Source organism: Anabrus simplex, chromosome 1 (assembly GCF_040414725.1).
Source record: "Anabrus simplex isolate iqAnaSimp1 chromosome 1, ASM4041472v1, whole genome shotgun sequence".
In the NCBI taxonomy this organism is placed as follows: domain Eukaryota; kingdom Metazoa; phylum Arthropoda; class Insecta; order Orthoptera; family Tettigoniidae; genus Anabrus; species Anabrus simplex.
In genome coordinates, this window is record NC_090265.1 from 1451021777 (window position 1) to 1451045453 (window position 23677).

Consider the following 23677-nt stretch of genomic DNA (forward strand, 5'->3'; position numbering starts at 1 on the left):
GGAGAAACCACTTCCCAGACAATCTGGGCTATCACAAGGACATCGTTTAACGTGAAACAAAATCGATGGCATCGATGGGAACCGAACCCTCAACCTTCAGATTTCGCGTCGCATTCTACAGTACAGTTGAACTGGCCGCAGTGTCAGTCATGTAGCCTAGTTCTCCGCCAACAGAACAAGAATAATCGAGACCACCATAGCTCACTAGGGAGAGCTTTCAACGTGACATCGTACGGTTGTGGGTTCGGTTCCCACTGGTGTCAGAATGGCCATTCTTGTTCTGTTCTTAACATCTTTCCGGTATGTGCACTTGTGAGCAGAAAACTGATCCATATTCGTAGATCATAACTGTGCTTTTCCTTCTGTAAAGTTTCCACATTTATCTATCTAGCACCTAATTCCATTGAACCCTTACTGCTTCTTTCTATGACTGGAACTAAATCTCTAGAAACAGATATGAACTGATGAACTCTATTATGCTCTGTGTGAAATGAAAATTTAGTCAACAATATACTCCCTTACTGAAATTTGCTATGATTGGATAAATAAAAGGAGGTGGACTAGCCGAATATATACGAGAGCGTGGTTTGAGTGTCACCCTCCTCTCATGTTTTGAAGGGGAGGTAAGTGTTCTTGTCAATCGTGTTACTAGAAACATGTAGAAGGGGAAAACGAGGCTGTAAGACATTGCATTATTAACCTATACCGATGAGCCATTACATTATGACCACCTACCTAATACGATGTAGGACCACATTTTGCCCTCAGAACAGCGATCATTCGGCAAGGCATCGATTCAGCGAGGTGTCAGAAGGCATACTATGTTATCTGGTACCTCAAGCGAAACAGCGTACACTGCTAGGCGGTGGTGATGTAAGACAAACCCCCTATCTCCAAGTCGAACCACAAATGTTCAGTTGAGTTCATATTGCACCCGCTCACTTCCTGAGTCCCAGACTAGCATTAATCTCAGGGGTGATCAGTTCGAAAAAGATAAAAAATAAATTTAATAAAGAAAATCTAATTATATATCGGCGCATCAAATGAACACAGGGATGAACGGGGCATGCAAATTAAGGTAACGGGGGACGACTCATTCATGGATACAAATTTTTGACTCCACAATAGGACTGGGAAGTGACAACTTAAATTCCATGGGCATACCGGACTAACTACAATAAAAAGATATGGAAACTGTTTCCTATTGAAATTGCAATGAGGAGCACTTTATTCACTTATTTTGCAAACTACACATGATGACAATTATTACATTGGGACACTTCCATCCTGAAAAATAAATGACATACTACTTGGATTTACCTCACTACTCTGGTAGTGTAAAACATTTGGTGAATTTGCCCCAATTGGTTACTGGGGGTCGAATTCACATCCGTATGAGTGGACGTTTCATCGCTGGAGATCTTCTTTCGGAGACGAAGGCATGACAGTAACTATTTACTGTCATCTCCTCGTTCCGTTTGGACATGAGACACTTCCGGTATGTACATTCTGGTGAGCCGGACACCCACCGTGGAAATGTTATCGCCTCGAAAAACGGGAATTTATAGTACGGACAAACTCTAGCCTATTATTTCCAGATTCACAAACACGCCAGGTAGAGTTCATTAACTCAAAGCCTCTTTCAATATTTACACTTGTCAATACGACAAGACGTACGGAAAGGTTCATTACTATGCTCCGACAATGAAGACATGTGCCGTCCGTGGGTTATCTTCGTATCTACCGCTAACAATCTCCCCCGTGAAAACCCAACATCTGATTCTGAGCAGTTCGACACATGACGACTGTCCCTATCATATCCTCCTATGATTATTACATAATATCATTATCATTCTTAATCTGATCATTATCATATTCTTTGATTACCATCAATTAATTTATTATTATCATTAATTTCAATTATAATCCTATATTTGATTATTATCATTTGTCATCCGGGATGATTACATGCCAACCCTTGCCGACGTTTCAAACGAAGGGTCGTTCTTCCTCGTAATTTATCCGCACAATTTAATGATCAGTTTCCTAATTATTATTATTATTATTATTATTATTATTATTATTATTATTATTATTATTATTATTATTATTATTATTATTATTATTATTACGGAGATATCCGTGGTAGTTAGAGGTGAAAGAAGGTGCGGGCTGGAATAGATCTCAACTACAGAATTAATGTTAATTTAAAACTTTAACAAAGGTTCTATTTTCTTTTCAAAATCAACAAAAAACAGAGTATTAACAGGTACCAAGTAGCAGATCAACAAATTAACAAATTATAGTTCGTTACAAGATTGGGCTTCGAGCCCCAAGTTTAATTTCTGAGCTCTCAGCTCACAACCACAATTGCTAAAGGGCAGAAAACCCCTAAGTACAAGGAGCACTTGCTCCTAATTACAATGTTAAGGAAAAGAGCAGACCCGCTCTCAATTTTACAAGCCTATCAAAGGCTGCAACAAACTTCACTTCTATCTGCCCTTAAGGCACACAAGGAAACAGGGGTAATTAATACCCACCCTACGGGGCCTTCGCATGAAGAAAACAAAACATCAGGTTAAGTTACTGGCCCAAAGTACAGAAGGGATTGGAGGCGTGACTTGCACTCCTAAAATTACAATATTAAAACCTAAGTGGCTCGAGGCCGATATACAGGGGCTAGTCCTAAGCTAAGGAGGTGACTCGTCTGAAAGATTTAAACACTTTAAGGAAGAGTAGAAACGATTAGAAAAGTGTAGTCACCTCAATTTCAAAATGAAGGGGAGTTCGAGAGGGTGAAGCACTCTCTATCCCCGAATTACAGTTCAAGAAATAGTAGTTTTTACATAGACAGAAAAAAAGATTTACATTTTAAAAGATGGGTTACATATTAAAGGGTTCGAACCTTCTCCGAGAGTTAAACTGCTGAGCTAGCACGAAATAAAGATGTTAACAGGCCATTACCTTGTTGGAGATCTGTTGCCCGAAGAAAGAGGCACGTCCCGCCCCCTGCTACATATCCACACACTAAGAAAGATGTTACTGAAGTGGCCCCGAGACAAGAAAATCAGCAGTTTATATACCCTCGTGGAACATTCGAGACCTTTCAGGAATGAGTAGACACACCCTTTCGCTTTTATTGGATAACAGCAAAAACTAATACACAAGACGAGGAAGAAACACCTTATTGGTGGAAAATTAATTACATAAATTCCTGATTGGTTACATTCAAAACGGGCGGAAAGAAAGGATTTATATTGCCAACCCACAAACCACAGAACAAAATTTAGTAAAAATAAAACTTAGGAATACAATATTTCTTCAGGAAAGTTCATTCCATTGCACCAGAGTGTGTTACCATAGTTTCGGGTAGAGACATCTGTTAGAGATTGTCCACACTTCTTAATCGTTGAAAAACAAAGGCAACTAAAAAACACTCAGTGACATCTTCTGAATAACGGTGGAATTAGTTCAGTACTTAAAGTTCCAAGTTTCTCCAGTAGAGAAGTTTCAATTGGCGCAATATTTGAATTAGCGGCGTGGAGGTGTACCGCCCGGTACAATTATTATTGTAGTATCTTAATTTCACGTGTTACACTACCGTTAGCGATATTTATGGTTAATGCCTAAGCTTTTGCAGTTTCAGTCTACTTTGGTACTAAGCATTTGATTTAAAACAAGATTCACTTGGATTATTATTATTATTATTAGTATTATTATTATTATTATTATTATTATTAAAAATGGAAAGTTGATATTTTAATTTCCACTCTTTAGAATTTAGTCACATATGTTAAATCCCGTTATGAACCATCAAGATCTGCTTTATGTCGGTCGGGACAACACGGTATTCGGGACCGTACCTTCAGTTTCGTACTGCCGTTAATTTATATGGGGACACACGTCCTCCCAAGACACATCTCACAACCTATGGCACATCGCGGCTGGGCAAGTACCTCCAATGCCGGCGATTGCTAAACTATCCCTTCCAATTTGAAGTCCATTTCTTTTTATTGGAACTCTTCAAACATTTAATTCGTAAATTAATCCACGGTGCGTGGATTCTGCCACTCATAACACCGGAATATGCATTTTATATCATCTTAGGCCTTGAGATTCATCTATTTCATCATTACAAACAGTACGGCTCAATTTATTTCAAGCCGAATATTCGTCCCTCATGACTTCCAACTCTAAATATGGGCTCAAACCACTCTGGGATTTCCACATATCGTGACCATTCTAATTCACGTGCCTTTATCGCTTTTAAACAAATTTTAATGGTTAAAATAAAGTCCAAACGTGAAATCAACAATTTACGTAAAATCAAACTGATTACGCGAATTAAAGTCTTTAACGCTACATGTCATCTCCACATTGATTATTATTTGCACTAGCTAACTCACGAAGCACTGTCATTATTATTATTATACTTTAACTTGCAAACGCACAAAATATTATTATTATTATTATTAATTTACTTTCCTTTGCAACTCACAAACATTATTATTATTTCTTTCTCGCAAACACACCGAACATTATTATTATTATTATTATTATTATTATTATTATTATTATTATTATTATATACAACTTACGAACGCCCAAAGCAGATATATTATTATTATTATTATTATTATTATTATTATTATGATTATTATTATTATTATGACCTTCCGTACGCAACACAAATTTTACATACCCTGGCACTTTCATAATCTGGCTGTCTGGTAGAAAATATTCCTAACTAAAATACAAATAATCACCGCAGTGATTGAAATCAAATAAATGGGTTAGCACAAAAAGGAATTTAACACTTGAAATGAACTTAAATCAAAGTATTACAAACAGCATGCATTAATTGAAAGAAATATACCCCATATTTACATTAAATACAACAAAAAATACTCAAATTAATTAATCTAACCCATTATTACGTTAATATAACTTAGTTCGTCAGTATAACAAAAAAAATTAAAATCATGGATTCGGGAGGCGGATCATGTTAAGTAACCATAATTAATCTACACTGGACCCCGTTTAGTCGCGATAACATCCCCAAATATTAAATTTGTGTACTCATTCCTATGTAGAATTCCATTGTCTCGTAGCGGATGAGAAGCCTCCTGGCCCCATGGTAATTTACTCGTCCACCATATCGCACTTTATAAATTTAACACAATAAAACACTTCTGGGTGACTACCCATGATTAATACCTTACTTACAGAATTTACATTAATTTATACAAAAAACGCTTATAAGTGCCTCTAGACCCATTGCATTTGCACAATTATTCTTTCTTGAGCCCGAATCACACGTCGTGACACATTACGACAAAGTGTCGTTTCATTCGAACCGACGCGTATCGCGTTCTTCAATCCGCACTTCCTGAAGTATACGAGCCGGGCTGAGTGGCTCAGACGGTTGAGGCGCTGGCCTTCTGACCCCAACTTGGCAGGTTCAATCCTGGCTCAGTCCGGTTACATTCGAAGGTGCTCAAATACGTCAGCCTCGTGTCGGTAGATTTACTGGCACGTAAAAGAACTCCTGCGGGACTAAATTCCGGCACCTCGGCGTCTCCGAAAACCATAAAAAAGAGTAGTTTGTGGGACGTAAAACAAATAACATTATTATTATTATTATTATTATTATTATTATTATTGAAGTATACGAAACCGTCTCGTGATCGCCTCGCTCCTACAGTTCCCTGCTACAGTAATTGTTACACCGTCTATCATGAAATATTTATTTCAGGCTCTGAACACTGCCTTCAAAAGTATTATCGGCGTTCCTGTCGATCCTTTAAATTCCAACACATGAAATGTTGAGAAATGTATTAATTTCACATACAGTGATACTGATAATTTACACTCGATATACTGAATAATTATCACTGTTCGTCTTCACCTTCATGACTACTAACGTACTTTCACTCTAACAGAATCTATAATGAGTTTTCTGGTACTGAATTACAGAGTCACCGTGTTAGCGTAACAAATTATTTCAAACGACTGGTTGATGTGAAGCTCGACTGGTCACAACTGGTGACTGGTAACAACTGGGTGATGTGAGATCCCACTACTGGTTATTTATGGACGATATGGTTTCCCGCCGGGGTAATCCCTGGTCATCTCATGGGGAGGGGGGTTGGTTATCCTAAATCGGCATATGCAGGTGGATTTGGATCTCTTGATTTATCCCACTTAATAAACTTGCGATACACATTCATGTGTCGTATTCTGAACTCATACCGTTCGGTGATCATGGAAATATCACTTAATTCCTGTCCTCCACCTTTCGCGCGCTAAGTCGGCGTCCCTGATGGCGTGCTCTTCTTGACCAATGGCGAGATAGCGTGGGTCAAGAATTCATTACTTTAATTTATTACAATTACTATTAATCAACATGGGAATGATATTACAAAAATCCCCTCTATTCAATTCTGTGGTTGGAATAATTTAATTATTGTTATTGGAGAAGCTAACTGGAGTTCACTCTGAGTTTCTCTTATGTTGATTTATCTGCGAGCCTATGATAAATTTTTCCATTGGTCAACACCGCATCGGTTAGTTTAAAATCTCTTCGTTGCAACTTGACGACACAAGATGTCTCGAGGCGTTGGAAAATACTGGTACGTCATATTCTCGGTATCGGTGATGCACCTGGCCTCGCACTTGTTCAGAAATAAATATTTTCACTTCCTTGTAGTCATTACTTCTGTTGTTGTGAGCTCTAGATTTAATCCTCTTAGCTTCTGACCAAGAAACATTCTCCCCATAATGACAATCTTAACTGTGGCGACGGATTGTCGCGATATGTCTGACCATGTTGAAATTCTTCCGTCCACACAAAACTGACACTGTACGTAATTTATCATTCCTATATATCTGTATTTATATTATAATCAAGAAATCATGATATCTAGGGCCTATCTCATCCGGGTACAATATCGGGTCTATTCCGGGGCCACGGCGTTAAAGCAAATTCACTATCATGCTCCTAGTACCAATCCTTCACGGTTCTGGCATTGTTGCATGGCGCATTGTCCTGCTGGAAGTAGCTATCACCATCTGTTGACTTGAACAGATGGATTTGGTTCCCAATAATGTCCAGATACCAGATAGCCGTTAGGGATTGGTGTACTGGAATAATGAGCCTAGTGAGTCACATGATAATATTGCCCAGATCATCACACCCGCTCCATCAGCCTCTCACCACTCGAACGTGCAACCAACACCTCCTGCACCACCCTGTCTCCGCCCGACTGTGCTACCATGAGCCAAAACCTCCAATGAAAATCGGCATACACGAGTTATGTTCTTCGTTCTACGGTCCTCTCGGGTTTCGACCGCAGTAGCTCTTCCTGTCTCGTCCAGAAGAATAGTCAGCCTAAGAGTTTATAATATGATATATTGCATCCGCTCACCCTCTGAGTCCCAGGCAAGCATTAATCTCAGGGGTGACCGGTTCTTTAATAAATATCTAATAAATATCAGTCTACAAAATAGGGCGCTCAAATAAAAACAGGGATGAACAGGGCATGCAAATTTATGGTAGAGGAAAAGCTCAACCGTAGACACAAAAATAAAGGACTCCACAATAGGACTGGGAAGTGACGGAATTGATTTCCGTGGGCATAACTGACTATCTACAATAAAATATAAGGTAACTGTTTCCTTTTGAAATTTCAACAAGGAGCAATTTATTCATGTAATTTGGCAATGTTCACTTAATGACAATATTTTATATATCATAATACCAATCCTAAAAAGAAATACAATGTTTCGTTCCACCTCACCACACTGATGGTGTGTATGAAATTATTTGAGATCGAACAGCTGATCCATGGGGATCAAACCAATATCCATATGCTTGGATATGTAAACCTGAAAAACTATTTGAGGATGCGTGGGCACGACTACAACCTTGAATTACAGTCGTCTCCACGTTCCAGTTGATGAGTCACCTCCGGGTATTTACAACTCAGATAGTCTGGATTCCTATATTGGAATTGTTATCGAAACTACACTAGTGCCCAAAAGTTAAGCATTAGTTACGAGTAATCAGGGCAACAGGAAATAGACCGCAAATCGCACGACATATGCACCTGCCAAACTTACGTGTTCGCTCTGTAGAGAAATGGAGTGTTCCCTGCTTTGACTAGCAGCGTAACCGCATGATAAACACAACCAGTCCCTGCGCCTCATATTCCCTCAGTCGTGTTTTCCCTGTTATAGTGTGTGGAATGCAGCCTCGTGGTGAACGTGACAACATAACGGCACAACGACACCATTTGGACCCCGTTTTGCAGGGTAGAATACTCGGCCGCCTGGAAGCAGGCCAGACACAGACCGAAGTCGCCGTATCTTTGAATGTGCCACAAAACGTCATTTCTAGGCACTGGAGGCGATTTCGAGACACAGGAGATGTTAATTGTAGGCCAGTACCAGGTCGATCAAGGTAACCACCCCACAGCAGGACCGATATCTAGCCTTAACCGCCCGACGAAATCGGAGTGCACCTACAAGACGATTGTCGGCGGAGCTTGCAGCCGTCTCAGGGGTTGCCGTTTCCCGACAAACTGTGTACCGGAGGCTCAGAACAGCAGGGCTGTTTGCCCAATGTCCAGCGGTGTGTGTCCCGCTCACTCCAGCACAGAGACCGGCCCGTTTACTGTGGAACTGTCAACATCAAAACTGGACCATGAATGTATGGAGGCATGTGCTCTTCACAGATGAATCCCGCTTCAGTTTGCAGAATGATTCCCGTCGCACATTAATTTGGAGAGAACTGGGTAGCCGATACAGCCACAGAAACATCGTCGAATGGGACCAATATTGACCAGTATTGTGGTGGTGGCGTCATGGATTCGAGCGGCCGTACGGACCTGCTCATCTTCATGGGTGGTCCGAAGAACACTGTTAACGCTCTGAGATACAGGAATGAGGTCTGAGACCACATGTTCGACTCTTCAGAGGTGCAGTAGGTCCAGACTTGCTCTTAACGGACAATAATGCCCGAGCGCACCGCGCTGCTCTGGTGAATTAATTTCTGAATGGGGAAGATATTCATCGCATGGACTGGCCAGCGAGGTCTGCGGATCTGAATCCTATAGAACATGCCTGGGATGCATTGGGGAGGCCATTTCGGAGGAATGGGATCGACTGCCACAAGAGCTCTTGGAACATCTGATAAACCATCTGATAGACCATCTGACAGACAACGCTGCCAATCATGTGTGTCCGTTAGGGCTAACCATATCCCCTATTAACAGCATATTTTGTTGTGGAAGGCATTGCCAAGTTTTGTTAGTTGTTGTCAAATGTGTACCTTAGATATCAGAACCTTTCTGACACTGTTGTTTTGGACAAGTTGTGTGGCATATGGTGTGTGAGTGAGCTTCCGTTTGTTCGGCAATCCGTCTGACATTCCTATGAGGTGGTATGGCATCGTTTAGTGATTATGCTTAACTTTTGGACACTAGTGTAAAACGGGATACATTAGACTGACGGACCCTACCCTACACATCCAGAGTCACGAGCATGCCAGGAATAGCTCGTCAGATTAAAGTTTAACTTAATATTTACCACCGTCAAGGCGACAATAAGTGTATCGGTATGTTTATCCACTTATCACTATAAATCTGACATTGAAGGTAATTTAGGAATATCTCGACACCCTAAGCAAAAGCCTGTAATTTTGATCTTGCCTTATTTGCAAAAAGTTTCAATTATTTCCCTGGTGATTTTGTACACAATTAGTTTATATTTTCTATTATTTATGGCAAAAATAACATTTCATAATATGATAAATTATCAAATAAATAAAAGGTGCAATAATGTCCACTCCTCCCGCACTTAGGGAGAATCTGACACTAGGTAAGACCTCGGAATAGTTACGCAACTATTGTACACAGTGGGCACGTATAAACTATTCATCGTTTCCATTTTCCACACACATCTCGTGGAACCATTTCCTGCATTCCCCACTGCATTGAACCCATGCCTCATTACGGTTGTCGTCACATACTGTCCAGTAATTCTCAGACCAAAGAAGACTGTTTGAGATACTAGCTTGCCCGTTGCACACGCCGAGTTCTCATTGTTGTCCTTCGATTTGAAGGATTCTTTTCATTTTCGCGTTTCCTCTTTTTAAAATTTTCCCGGTAATCCTGTGAAGTCACCGTGGCAGATACTTGCACTCTTCTTCCCCTTCCTTTTCCAGATGGGAGCCTTAATACAGGAACAGGAGACAATTCCTGGACTGAGCAACTGAGAGGCGTTAATGCAGGTAAAGCTTCATGTTCCTGTGATAATGTAGGACTATTGGTATTAACTTCTACAGTAATATTTTCCCAAACATTTACATAATTTGAACCATTTTCGTCCAGCACAAGGTCATATTAAATATTGTCGTTTTGGAGGATGCCACATTTCCGAAAACCGCCGGTAAAATTTCCTGACGTTGCCGATTTGTCCCATGCCAGTTTTAGAAAGTCTCCGGAATTATCTTTAGTGATCCCTTTTCCCGGGTGAGCGCGAACAAAGTTCTTGGTGGTCTCATTGTAAAACTGTTTGAAACTCTTGAAATAACACACATCTAGCGAGCGGCAGCGTTGAACACTGGGGTGTGGGGGATGGGAGCACCACATCTCTCTTCCTAAATCTGATGCCTTATCAAGCACATCCGGATCCGTCGATTATCAACCGAATCCTGCCCCGTGGTTTGTAACGGTTTAGTTGATCAAGGAATAATGAAAATACCTCAGTGGTCATATACACTGAATCGGGCATTTTAACAACTGATCCACTGGGCATTCCTATTGAGTAAGTATCTCTTTGCCTTACCCCTTTCATTATAACCAAGAGTGGGATAGCATATCCAAGAGCATTAGCACACACCATTACTGTTAACGTAGATCCCTTTTCTGCCGTGGTGCTGTGAAACACGTTTTTCTTTCCTTTTTCACTGATAATCTTCCCTGCCTTAAATATGACCTGAACACCAGTTTCATCGGCACTGAAAATAGTAGCAGGCTCTTGCAAAACCCAGTCGTATCTAACCATTGCCTTTTGTTTATTTAGTAACACCATTCCTCTGAGTGAACCTCAAAGCCATTCCTCGGAAGTCGGTCACTGTTAGTCCAAACGCTTTAGAATCGAGATGAACAAGATGGTTGACTAACTGGTCCTCCATAGCTTTGGCCATTGTTGCTCCTTTTTCCAGTTGTTTATTGGTAGATATACCAGATAGTATTCTGGATCTGAGTGTATTCCTTGGAACACTGAAATACTTCGCAACTGTTGCCAAAGGAGTTCCATTTTCTTTCACGTCCTTAATAGCAGCAGTCATACCTTCTGCATTCCATCATCCAAGCAGACCTTTGTACACATATTTCCGCGGCATCTTGCACATTATAACCAGTTGGATGCAAAACTATTAACGCGAAACTTCTACTTTATCATCAGTCTCCAATCTTCGTAATTTGCGTTTAACTTAACAAAACAATACAAATTTTATTATAAAAATCGCATTACAAAAATATTATAAATATCCTAGTACTCTACATTGCCATCATTGATTAATCCTACTAAATTCTAGTATTAATGCACCATTAAACCCTGTCCCCAAAAATGAATCCCGGTTTAGAGATTGTCGTGTCTAGATCTCCCCGAGTTTCATTGGAAGGCAAGAGGTGGCAGCACTTACCAAGCTGAAGGTTTGTTGATTTGAAAATGACATGACCGCTTCTCCAAAACTTGCTCTGTGCGCCTAACCCCAAATTTTATCTTAAAATTGTCGCATATCTACGTATTTAGTTACACAACCTACACATTATATTATAACAAGTTACTTTTAAATCATACATCACTTACTTACTCACCTTCATCTGTTCATATTCATTGTATTTATAGCGATGACGAAAAAGTAAAAACCACAGTTAAAAATTTCCTAACCACCCCGAATAACTCAGCAGTAACACCATTTAAACCAACAGAAATTAAGAACGTTATTAAAACCCTTAATAATAATAAAGCCCCTGGGGAGGATGGAATCCCATCCCTCCTACTAAAACATCTCTCAATAAATTTAATAACACGCCTAACAGATATCTTTAACGCAATTGTAAACCTAGAATACTTCCCACAACAATGGAAAATAGCCAAGATAATATGTTTCCCTAAACCTAACAAAAATACTAAAAACCCAGCTAATTATCGCCCAATAAGTCTCCTAAGCATAATATCAAATATTCGAAAAGTTACTCTACAACCGCATAAAAGACCCAATTCACAATAGTCTCCCTAATGAACAATTCGGCTTCAGACCGCAACACTCTACAACACACCAACTACTCCGAGTAACAGAACACATTACACAAGGTTTCCAACATCATCAAGGCACAGCTGCAATATTCCTAGATTATACACAAGCATTTGACAGAGTCCACCACCTAAATCTTCTTTACAAACTGATTAAACTCAACTTACATCCTACATATGTCAAAATAATAAACCAATATCTTACGAACAGAAAATACTACACCCACTTAAACGGTACTAACTCAAGCACTAAAAACATCCACGCAGGCGTGCCCCAAGGCAGTATTTTAGGCCCCATTCTCTTCTTACTTTATATAAATGACATGCCACTCACTACACGCACATTAACAGCAATATATGCAGATGACACGGCCATTCTAACCAGAAGCAAAAACCCTGACCTAGCCACCCAACATCTACAAACACACTTACAAAAACTCGAACCCTGGCTAATAAAATGGAAAATAGAAGTAAACATACAGAAAACCAAGGCAGTATTCTTTACCCGCAGACTCCACCTTCCAGACCTACACCTCACATTACATAACCAGAACATTGAATGGGTAACAAGCCACAAATACTTAGGAATAGAACTCGACAAGCGACTAAACTTACAGGAACACACACAACAGACTATAAACAAGGCAAAAACACAAATGAAAATCTTATACCCATTAATACACTGCCGCAGCTCACTCAACACCAAAAACGTCCAGCTCATATACACAACATTTATTCGACCCATATTAACATACGCCCTCCCACCTATCGGCTTTCAATCAATAACCAACATTAGAAAACTACAGTACATACAGAACTGGGCTCTAAAACTCGCCGTAAAAGACTACAAAACTACAATCACCACTGCACATTCCATTACTAAAATCCCGTACATTTTAGATTTTGCCGTAAACCAAACTATTAACCTCTACAATCAAGCACAAATACACACTAACCCGCTCATACAGTCACTTGGGCAATACGAACCAAATCGCCTAGTCAAGCGCAACCGCCTACCAAAATACATTCTTATTATAAAAGACATTCTACAAAACCCAGACATCTAACTAATAGCTACTAAATACCATAAAATAATCCTCCAATAACAAGACACATCCCGAAACAGGCACATAAATAACCCTAAACAGAACAGAACAAATTCACGAAGGATAAGGACCGTTTTTCCTCCAAACCAAGTACACAGCCTGAGACGAGGTGGGAATCACACTCAGATGCACTTTTATACTAGAACATTTTCCACACAATTACAGTGTCAAGACCACCTGACACACGGCATTACCTTAAATCCCGTGCACACAACAGTGACAAGGCCAGTTGTATGCTAAACGTCAAAAATTTCCGTTAAGCAACACTGGGCACGTACAGTCATGGACAGGCAACCATCCTGACCTCACCTGTCACTGAAACCTATTACCCAGGAAAATTAACAGAACAGCCATGGTCCTAAAGAGTCAATCACGCTCCCCAAATACGCAACAATAATAATACAGCCATAGAAATGCCAGTACAACAATTACACCGATTATTATTATTATTATTAATATCAACAAAAATAATATTTATCATTCGTATACTTATTTTCCACTACAGCCCAGATAAGGATCGCAATGGCGAAACCGGCACTGGGACAATAAGTAAATCACAGGATATTTGAGCACATTATTTTAAAATTATCGCATATCTGCGTATTTCGTTACACAATCTATACATTATATTATAACAAGTTACTTTTAAATCATACATCACTTACTTACCTTCAATTGTTCATATTCCTTGTATTTATAGCGATAATCTTCAGCTAACAGGATGACCATGAGCACAAAGTCATATGGCTCCAATAAATGTAGTTACAAGTTTGACCCGTAGATTACTGTAGATACCAGTGGCGCTAAGCTTAAAAGTGTCGAGTTCTCCATCTCCCTAAATTACCTTACCGTCCGTGGTCTCATTCGCACATTCATAAACGTAAGCCTCCAAGGGAAACACAAGTTGTCGGTCAGAAATAACCCGACTCACGTCGAGCACATTTATTATTAATATTAAAACTATTACTTCTATTTATTATTATTATTAAGATTATTGTTTGATTATTATCATTTGCCATTCGAATTTGCTCACGTTCATCGAAGTTTCAATATAATGGTCATATTAACTGGTAATCAACATTAAAATATTATTATTATTATTATTATTATTATTATTATTATTATTATTATTATTATTATTATTATTATTATTATTATTATTATTATTATTATTATTATTATTATGGGTTCCAGTTACGTTCGTTTCATCTATCATGATTTATCATTCCACCATACGTTTATTCGTGTGGACATCAAACTTTATGATCTTTGGGATCGTAATTCTTCAACAACTTAACATGCAGTTTTATATTTCTCGTACGTATTTCAACGGGCTGCGATCCCGGACTCTTCGCAACTTGGTCTTACTTTGCCTGCATCCCACGGGCTGATAATATCATATTCAAGGACCTGAACACTAATCATTCTCTGTGTTTCTCGTAGATTCATTCTTATATTTCGTCGTATTTTCATTTAATATTTCATCGCAGCTTCGTTTAATATTTCATCACAGATTCCTTTTTACTAGCCCTGACATGGAAATCTCTCTATCCTCATACCTCAGGGTAATATTACACATTTGTCATTCACAGAGTTCACGACTGATTATCGACGATGTCATACGATCCCATTTATTCATTAACTGCCTGTTATTCTTCATTTCTCCATTTACACTTGATTATATGTTAGAGGTTATCCTTCACGAATTAACGTCGGGGTGTCTATTTATAATCCCCTAAATTTTAACAATCATGGAATCGAAATATTTACATGGTCCCAAACCACTATTTAGCACAATATAATTTATCCAATTAAATTCGTTAGCACCGCTATTTTTACAATAAGTTTAGACCATTATTTAGCATTCATTACCGAGCTCGATAGCTGCAGTCGCTTAAGTGCGGCCAGTATCCAGTATTCGGGAGATAGTAGGTTCGAACCCCACTGTCGGCAGCCCTGAAAATAGTTTTCCGTGGTTTCCCATTTTCACACCAGGCAAATGCTGGGGCTGTACCTTAATTAAGGCCACGGCCGCTTCCTTCCCACTCCTAGCCCTTCCCTGCCCCATCGTCGCCATAAGACCTATCTGTGTCGGTGCGACGTAAAGCAACTAGCAAAAAAAAAAAAAAAAAAAGAAAAAAAAATAGCATTCATTAATTAATTCAAATTTCAATTAACACATTATGTGGGGCCCAATTAGAAATCTAGTATTTCATTAGTGACCCAAATTCATCTTATTAATTTATTCATTTAAAGTTCAAATTTTAACCCGTTTACATTTTAATATCGTATTTTAATCCCGATTATTTACTCCATTAAAACACAGCCGACAACATCTCGGCAATTTAGGTATTATTATTATTATTATTATTATTATTATTATTATTATTATTATTATTATTATTATTATTATTATTATTATTATATTACTCGACCTTCCGTACGTAAACAACATATTTAAATATACTGGCACTTTCATGACTCTGTTTTTCTTGTAACAACATGCCTAATTCCTAATATTAAAGAACAACAATCACCAAGGTGATCGAGAAATTCATTCAAAGTAAACTGGATTAGCAGCAAAACAAACACTGAACAATATTAAATGAACTCATATCAATTTTATGTACAACAAGCAAGCATGTATTAAATGATATAATCCATATTTACGTTATGTACAACAAACAAGCAATCATTAATTAATTTAACACATATTTACGTTTAATTCTAAATTCTGTCCATCCGTCTTATCTCAAATCATGGATCCGAGAAGCGGTCCCTGTCTTACGTTAAGTAACCATTATTAATGTACTTACTCCTACATTTTATTGCGATAATATTCCCACATAATTAATCAAAATTTGGTACTCATCACTGTGTAGAATTCCTGTGTTCGAGGAATGAGAGGCCGCATGGCCCTCATCCGCCTTACTCGGTCAATCTGCTAGCCGTCAAGAAATGCAGTTAAGTTAATCCTGGGCGCTTACACATAAAACAGATCTTAACTAATATTTCACAAGAAATAATACATTATTTCAATTTAAAGGTGCCTACGACCTGTCACACTTTCACTAATACTTCCTTGTTCCTCCCCGCACTAGGAACTTAAGATACGCACGAATATGTATCGTGTCATGCGACCCGGCGCGATCCGCGATTGTCAAATACGGCACTCCCGAAATGTTATCTTGGCCGTCTAGTGTTCGCTGCGCTGACTCGGTTTCCTGCACATGACGAAGTCTACCGTCTCACCTTAAATTTTACACTTCCAGGCGAGGCACAATGCCTTCTTAAAATTGCTACCGGCATCAGCCGATAATTGATAAAGTTATCACACACTTCCTACGATATTAGAATCATCGTAAAGTTAAATCATAACGAATGGAAGAGAAAGTGTGAGCTCTTAAGTTGTTCCCTGTTGGCTAGTATGGGGACTGTGATGAATCGTTCGCTAGGTGCAGCATCGTTACTATCTCAGGGTTGGTATTTGTAGTTGTAATATGGTTGTGTTGTTCTGTGAAAGCAAAAACTGAAGTGTGGTGTTAAGTGGAAGTGAAGAGCGTGTGATTTCGTGAGGGTGATCCTTTATTTAGTGTAAATATAGTGCTGAGCTTATAAAACTCACAAACATACCGAGGAGGAAAAAATCCTACTTGCTTCGTTCGAGGATGTAAGTCTAGCTAAAAAACGACGAGAGATAAACACTTATTCAAACCATCTAAAAATGAAGCAGAATTTTCAAAATATGAAAAGGCGATTCCCAGAAAAGACAAAAAACATTCTGATAAGTTGTATGTGTGCGATTCACATTTTCTGATGAATTTATAGTTAAACCAGATTCATTTGTAATACAAGGAGAACGGGTGGAAATTCCTAGAGATATATGGAAACTGAAAACTGGCGCATCCCCTCATATATTCCCCAGTTTGGCATATTATCTCCAGTGGCGAAGCTATTAGTTAATTAATGGGTAGGCAGTAAATATTACCTTAAAGTTTCTTGTACAGTAGTTCCAAACGTCGAGTTGTCTTGGTTGCAAAATGGTCAATCACTCGGTCCTTCAATACTTGATCATTCACCAATTTCTACACAAGCATTTTCTCGATAGAAATGGTACGAAGACTGCCGAGTCTTTAATTCTTCATTGAATTACGCAAGTATGTTTTTATCCTCTTCAGAGACTCCATTCAGTGGTCACAGGAAATGTTAATATTAAAGGAATCAATTTTGACATTTCCACAACCGTGCGATTAGAAGCGCGCAGCTGTGAGCTCGCATCCGGGAGATATTGGGTTCGAACTCCACTGTCGGCAGCCCTGAAGATGGTTTTCCGTGGTTTCCCACTTTCACACCAGGCAAATCTACCTTAATTAAGGCCACGGCCGCTTTCTTCCCATTCCTTGGCCTTTCCTGTCCCGTCGTCGCCATAAGACCTATCTGTGTCAGTGCGACGTAAAACAAAGAGCAATAATAATAATAAGACATTTCCACATACACTGGTTCGAGGTCAATGAGGACAATGTAATGTAAAAGTTTTAGGGAACAAATGTTTTTCTATATCGAAATAAATCTTAATCAATTCACTTTCTAGTCTTTTCCTATTGCGGTAAATGTTCATAAGACTGTTCAGTTTAATAGCAGGGAAGCTCTCTTTGTAAACTATGAACTGAGTTGGATCCAACAACTCAGACTAGATGCTTTCAAAACCGCCAAACCGTATTTCCATTTGCATAATTAAACTGTCAAGAACTGCATATGTTAACATTTTGAGCTTTTGGAATGTCCTGTCGTCTACATTTATCTCGTTATTTATTTTGCGACATTTTACAACGCAAGATGATACTGTATATTCTGATCGTAGAACCTTGAGGATACAGTGGTTTTTCTTATTTCAGTATTGCACAGAATTACATCAGGTGTGCTTTTATGTTGCAGTAGAGCAACGATATGGTCTCTATAAACGAAAATTTATCTACAGAGACAGAGCAAATAAATGAATTGGGCCTTCTTGAGTATGTTAAGTAACCCTACAGTAGAATTTTACGACTCACTGTCCCAACCATCATCATTCTCTGCAATGTCTTCAAAAACCTGTCTTAGATCATCATAGTGTGAAAATATTGTGTGGACTGCTCTCGAGTGAAAGCTCCAACGGGCAGCGCATGCTTGTGGAAGTCTGAATCCTCTGGATTCCAGAGGATGAGCTCTTTTTGAGGATCTACTAAAAATGAATGAAACGCTGTCAGATTATGAATGAAGAGCCTGCCTGATATTATTGTCTCGTTTTACACAACTAACAGTCCATGTCTGAATTGTCACAAATACAGCCAATAATGCATGGGTTGTCTACTAATTCAAAAGAAAAGCACACACTTAACAATAGGGTACTTCATTGTCACCTTCGCGCGAGGAGTTACTACGCTCTCAAATAGCAAGGAGGCTGGCTTCTCTGGGCTCTAGACCTTGCGGAGAGAGGAGTGCGGGCGGTAAACGTACCCTTCCTCCACCACCCCGCGCCATTCATAAGCTGACGGAATGGAAATAAAACAAAAAGTCCTGGGTGAGACAAGTTCGAGACTGCCTCCCTGTCAGAACAAGTAGTCTGCTGTCGCCATTTAGCGGGGCGATCAGCGAAGCACATCATCTGCTGTCATCATGTAGCACATAATCAAAAAGAGATTATTGTTGATTCAACACAATAACAACAGCAGATACATTTGTTACGATAGTTATGTTTAATCGTATTTCTTAAGGTAGGCATTGCCTCAAATGACTCCAAGTAGTTTCGCCACTGATTATCTCACGAAAAAGTTAAACAAACGAATATCAGCCTGTAAAAGACAGCCTCCGAAGACGGAGGAGAGTTCAAGAAACAAATCATACAGGCCTCAGCGCGAATTAAATTTCGATGCTTTTTCTGAGAGTGTTTAAAATGAAATAGGTTCAGACAATAAATTCACTTACAAACACACTAAAGAGACAGGGACGTAATATAATGACTACCCGTAATGAATTGAAAATAGCTAATGCTAAAATCTTGTTGCTTGTAAAACAACTAAGAGATGCCAAATTACAGTCAAATTGTCTAAGTGAGCCGTTATTAATCAGAAAGCAAAAGGTGATTTTTGACACCATACTAAAAGAAGTGTCATCTAAGAAATAAGAAAGGGATGACATATGCCAATGAATTCCTTTTAGATAGTCTCTTATTTAAAATTAAATCACTTAAGGGCTATAGACACTATTTATGGCATGACATGCTTCCTCTTCCTTCGGAGGCTCATCTGCGCAAATTAGTAAAGGCCTTACGGGGTGAACACCCATGCCATTAGTGCTATTGAGAACTATTTCTTCGATGAGAAGAGTGAAAACAATCGCACGCGAATTCTCATATTTGACGAAGTAAAACTAAGAGGCTCAGTTGAATACCAAGTCATTAAAAGTTGATGGATTCGTAATTTAGGAGAACAGACCCAAGCACACGGGAAAAATAAACTCTCAAATCATACGTTAGTGTTCATGTTTGTGCTCCTATTGCATAATTGGGTTCAACCGGTTGCTGTATATGCAAGCCAAAATTCCACACCTAGTGATGTTTTGTCACGAATGTTAATCCAGGTGGTCTTATAACAGGAGCAAATTGGTGCCAGAATTATTGGCTTTATCTCAGATGGAAGTCAATCTAATAAAATGGTGTGGAAATGTTTAGGAATAAAAGGAAAAGGAGGGAAGGTCATGTACTCTATTTCTAATCCTTTCGACTCTAGCAGGAGACTTTGGGCCTTTTCAGATGCTGTACATATAATTAAGTGCATCAGAAATAATTTCTGCGACAAAAGGCAAGTCTATAACAATAATGAAGTTGTGGGCTTTAAATTATTTCGACAGGTTTTTGAGGTGGATAACTGCCATGAATTTGCAGCTATGAAAGCTTCCCATAAGCTAACGCCTGCACATATACACCCAACTTCATTTCAGCGCATGACTTGCTTTTAAGTTATTTAGTAAATATGTTGCAAACAGAATAACGTTCTTTAGACAGATAAACTCAGAGCTATTTGAAGGCAATGAACATAGAGAAACGTTCACTAGGGAATTAAATATCCCAATAGATGCGTTAAATACGTCTACACAAGCAGAGGCTCTTTATAAAGATTCAATATGACATCAAAACTTAACAAAGTGGAGAGATAACCTCAGTGGGAAGAATAATACTTTTGCTTCAGAAAAAACTCTTGAATCCCTACAGTTTGTTCTTCAAAATCATTGTGTGTTGTATCTGTAAAGCCATACGCTAAATAAATAAATGTCGTTATCTGTTGAGATGCGTAGTTTTTCAAGTAGTGTGGAGTTTAATCTCTCAATGAGTGAGTTTGATGATGAGTTGAGTTTAATGGAGTGGTTGCATGGTAGTCAATATTCGAGGCTTTGCAATATTTTGATTAGATTGTTTTCGAATTCTCCACCTTGATCATGCGTGATTTCCATAAGTGGTCTGTGACGTGGGAGTAAACCTGTAGCTAGCTAAATAAAGCGAGGGCTTTGCCATCTGGTAAAATATAGGCTTGTACGTACTTGGAGAATACGTCAAGAATTGTTAGAAATATAACATGCCAATGTGGATTTGAGCGAAAGGTGCTCAGATGACCTTGGGCCTCGATTTTCTACTTGTTTCGCTGACAAAGATTCCATTGGTTGATCAAGGTTCGAACTGGCTCTCGCAAGTGAGGCCAATAGTAGTTCGTTTGTAAGTGTTCAATTGTCTCAGTGGTTCCGTTGTAATTAACCGAATATTATTGCAGAATTAGTCGTCCTCGACGCAATCAAATACACTGAACACAAGTGGAAAATCTGTGGTGTTCTAAAAGTCATAGTTGTACTTTTAGGAATGAAACTGGGGTACACTAAATACTGCTGCTTTTTATGTATGTGGGACAGTAGGGATAGAAAATCACATTATATTGAAGCAGACTGGCCTACAAGAAATCTTAACTCAAGCGAGAAAAATGTTGTTGCTGAGCCTCTTGTGGACCCAAAAGATGATCTTCTTCCACCACTACATATAAAGCTCGGTTTTGATGAAATTTTTTGTCAAAGCTATGAACCAAGAAGGACGGACCTTTAAGTACTTAAGAGACAAATTTCCCACAAATTCGTCGACTTATAAAGGATCCTGCGGTTGAACGAGTTTTGGAGGGGAAAGAAAAGGAAGCTTGGGAAGCCTTCAAGGGAGTTATTCATGGATTTTTAGGCAACACAAGAGATTATAACTACACTCATTTGGTGACAGTGATTCTGCAAAAATACCATCAACTCGGATGCCACATGTCTCTTAAAATTCATTTTCTCTACTCCCATAGAATTTTTCCCTCCTAGATGTGGAGCTGTCAGTGATGAACACGGAGAAAGGTTCCATCAACATATTTCTATAATGGAACAAAGATATCAAGACCGCTGGAATGAAGCAATGCTTGCGGATGACTGCTTGTTTCTGTGTAGGGATGCTCCGGAACTCGCTTGAAAGAGGCAAGCAAGAAGACAACATTCTCACGAAGCCATCACATGCTTCTCTTGAGATACAGCCACCTGATAGGTATTCTTCCATCAGTTTACCACTCTTATAATGTTACTGTCATTTTAAAAGTTTCAGATAGACTTTTCAATGTTGTTGGCATAGGTAATTAAAATGTATCGTTTTCTCTCCACCCGTTAAAATAAAATACTTCAAGGTATTGAATGTCACAGAAACTAGGGCTAATAAAAATTTTCTTTGTGATATTCATTTTTCTCAAGCCTAAATTAGTGAGAATTGACTCACGAAGTGAAGGAAATATTCAACTTTTTTGTTGTACAGTGTAATTATGAGTTATGACGTGAATAACTACTGATATGATCTAATTAATATTTTGGAGGTTATATTATTGAAACAGACTGCATACTTGTTTGAAGTGATAACTATTTTCAGTAGAAGGTCTTTAAGTTTAGGTAAAAGTTATTTCGGGTGGCTGTCATGAAATGTCGGGTATGTTTCTTGAATAGCTTCTGTTGAATTATTTTAGGGGAGTTTCCATGTTTGACTGTAATTTGATTACGATTTTGGTTTAAATTTCATTCGGAAGATTTCAAAGTGAAGATGGGTTATTTTTATTAGAGAGTATTGTCTGAGTGTCAATCCCGTACTAATATCTGTCATTTCCAGCGACAGCCATGTCAGAATCCGTGTTTTCATTTTTTGCGTTTATCTTTATGCGTGAAAGGGCATCTGCGGCAAAGTTTGTTTTCCTTTTACGTAAGTGATATCGGACAGTTCAAAGCTTAATTTTCCATCAATAAAGCCTGTAACTTGAATATTTGAGTGTGAAAAGCCACTGTAGTGGTCCATGATCACAGTCTACTTGGAAATGTCGACCAGATAGGTATGGTTTGAAATGCTTGCAACAATTTACTATAGCGAAAAGTTCTCTGACCATCTTCGTTCAGTTAAGTTCTTGAATAATAGGCAATAGGGTGATCCTTTGCTTGTTTACTGATGCTTGTTGTTTAAAGAGGCCTAACATCTAGGTAATCGGCCCAGGGCAATCCTTTTGAGAAAGGACACTTCCAATAGCAAAGTCTGAATTGTCAGTTGTTAGTACCAAAGATTCATTGAAATGTGGGTAAGTTAGAACCCGAGTGTTCATAAGAAGAGTCTTGAGAGTTTCACGTGCACTCTTAGGCTTCGGCCACAGTGCAGGCGGCGAGCGGAGCGTTGCGTTGTGTGGCGGCAAAGATGAGACTCAAACCTGCGTTAGCAAATGCATGTGGCCATAGTGCCAGCGGCGCGTCATTTTGGAGGGGAAGTTGGCCCAAGGACAACGCTGCATGCCGCTAGCCGCTCACTACTGTTTGAGATTTCAGCTGCGCCGCTCGCAATGACTGTTAGTGAATTAATAAGGGAGGAGATGAAAGTGCTAATGTCTGAAGTTTAAATCTGAACTTTCCTATGGAACAACAGGAGAGAAATTTCGAAAACCTATATGTGACAAGGGAAGCCTGGAAAGAGATTGAAACGATCTTAAATATACGAGATAAATTCAGTTAAAAATCAATCACGGTTATGGACATAAACAATAGTGTATTTAATGCAACATATTATTATTATTATTATTATTATTATTATTATTATTATTATTATTATTTTACGCCCTATTATTATTGTTTAATTAATATTATTATCCTTTGTCATATATTGCCGATATGAAAACTTA

General features: G+C 38.8%; 1 protein-coding gene across 1 annotated transcript in view; it reads left to right on the top strand.

Moving 5' to 3' along the window:
• LOC136879403 (probable cytochrome P450 6a13) overlaps positions 1-23677 on the top strand; it is a 130934-nt gene that overhangs the window by 55628 nt on the left and 51629 nt on the right. The window lies entirely within an intron of this gene.